This window comes from Oncorhynchus mykiss, unplaced genomic scaffold (assembly GCF_013265735.2).
Source record: "Oncorhynchus mykiss isolate Arlee unplaced genomic scaffold, USDA_OmykA_1.1 un_scaffold_60, whole genome shotgun sequence".
Taxonomy (NCBI): domain Eukaryota; kingdom Metazoa; phylum Chordata; class Actinopteri; order Salmoniformes; family Salmonidae; genus Oncorhynchus; species Oncorhynchus mykiss.
In genome coordinates, this window is record NW_023493657.1 from 1,470,677 (window position 1) to 1,473,258 (window position 2,582).

Genomic DNA, 2,582 nt, shown 5'->3' on the forward strand with positions numbered 1-2,582 from the left:
GGACGGTTTAAAACATGACTATGGATGCAAATGCTCATTTTCCTCCGTGCACCTGGTGATTGAAAACGTGCATCTGGTAACCCAAAAATTATAAAAGGGTTTTAAATACTTTTACCCGTCATTCTATTGATATAGCCCGCTAGGGGAGTGCCCCACTACGGCCCTCTCTCTGTCAGGGCCGTCCTTGGGTGCTTTTTACACACTTTAAGAAATCACGATGGATGCAGATTGCTATTAATCCTCCGTGCAACTGGTGATTGAAAACGTGCATCTGGTAACCCAAAATTTCAAATATGGTTCAAAATGAATTTAAAGGCACCCCTCTCATTGTTGCCCGCTATGGGAGCACCCCACTAAGGCCCTGTCTCGGTCGGGCCCGTCCTGAGTGCTTTATAGACACTTTAAGAAATCGCGATGGATGCAGATTGCTATTAATCCTCCGTGCAACTGGTGATTGAAAATGTGCAACTGGTGATTGAAAACGTGCACCTGGTCACCCAAAACACGGTTCTCTATGCGGTTAGCGGTGTTCCATCTATTCATGTCCGCTTATGGCGCACCCTACTACGGACCTTTAGCAATGGGGGCCGGCCCGAATTATTTATGGAAGGTCTGATGATGATTTTTTTTTTTTTTTCACCATCTCTTTCTCTCTCTGCCGGGGCCGGCCAAGAGTGCTTTATGGACGGTTTAAAACATGACTATGGATGCAAATGCTCATTTTCCTCCGTGCACCTGGTGATTGAAAACGTGCATCTGGTAACCCAAAAATTATAAAAGGGTTTTAAATACTTTTACCCGTCATTCTATTGATATAGCCCGCTAGGGGAGTGCCCCACTACGGCCCTCTCTCTGTCAGGGCCGTCCTTGGGTGCTTTTTACACACTTTAAGAAATCACGATGGATGCAGATTGCTATTAATCCTCCGTGCAACTGGTGATTGAAAACGTGCATCTGGTAACCCAAAATTTCAAATATGGTTCAAAATGAATTTAAAGGCACCCCTCTCATTGTTGCCCGCTATGGGAGCACCCCACTAAGGCCCTGTCTCGGTCGGGCCCGTCCTGAGTGCTTTATAGACACTTTAAGAAATCGCGATGGATGCAGATTGCTATTAATCCTCCGTGCAACTGGTGATTGAAAATGTGCAACTGGTGATTGAAAACGTGCACCTGGTCACCCAAAACACGGTTCTCTATGCGGTTAGCGGTGTTCCATCTATTCATGTCCGCTTATGGCGCACCCTACTACGGACCTTTAGCAATGGGGGCCGGCCCGAATTATTTATGGAAGGTCTGATGATGATTTTTTTTTTTTTTTCACCATCTCTTTCTCTCTCTGCCGGGGCCGGCCAAGAGTGCTTTATGGACGGTTTAAAACATGACTATGGATGCAAATGCTCATTTTCCTCCGTGCACCTGGTGATTGAAAACGTGCATCTGGTAACCCAAAAATTATAAAAGGGTTTTAAATACTTTTACCCGTCATTCTATTGATATAGCCCGCTAGGGGAGTGCCCCACTACGGCCCTCTCTCTGTCAGGGCCGTCCTTGGGTGCTTTTTACACACTTTAAGAAATCACGATGGATGCAGATTGCTATTAATCCTCCGTGCAACTGGTGATTGAAAACGTGCATCTGGTAACCCAAAATTTCAAATATGGTTCAAAATGAATTTAAAGGCACCCCTCTCATTGTTGCCCGCTATGGGAGCACCCCACTAAGGCCCTGTCTCGGTCGGGCCCGTCCTGAGTGCTTTATAGACACTTTAAGAAATCGCGATGGATGCAGATTGCTATTAATCCTCCGTGCAACTGGTGATTGAAAATGTGCAACTGGTGATTGAAAACGTGCACCTGGTCACCCAAAACACGGTTCTCTATGCGGTTAGCGGTGTTCCATCTATTCATGTCCGCTTATGGCGCACCCTACTACGGACCTTTAGCAATGGGGGCCGGCCCGAATTATTTATGGAAGGTCTGATGATGATTTTTTTTTTTTTTCACCATCTCTTTCTCTCTCTGCCGGGGCCGGCCAAGAGTGCTTTATGGACGGTTTAAAACATGACTATGGATGCAAATGCTCATTTTCCTCCGTGCACCTGGTGATTGAAAACGTGCATCTGGTAACCCAAAAATTATAAAAGGGTTTTAAATACTTTTACCCGTCATTCTATTGATATAGCCCGCTAGGGGAGTGCCCCACTACGGCCCTCTCTCTGTCAGGGCCGTCCTTGGGTGCTTTTTACACACTTTAAGAAATCACGATGGATGCAGATTGCTATTAATCCTCCGTGCAACTGGTGATTGAAAACGTGCATCTGGTAACCCAAAATTTCAAATATGGTTCAAAATGAATTTAAAGGCACCCCTCTCATTGTTGCCCGCTATGGGAGCACCCCACTAAGGCCCTGTCTCGGTCGGGCCCGTCCTGAGTGCTTTATAGACACTTTAAGAAATCGCGATGGATGCAGATTGCTATTAATCCTCCGTGCAACTGGTGATTGAAAATGTGCAACTGGTGATTGAAAACGTGCACCTGGTCACCCAAAACACGGTTCTCTATGCGGTTAGCGGTGTTCCA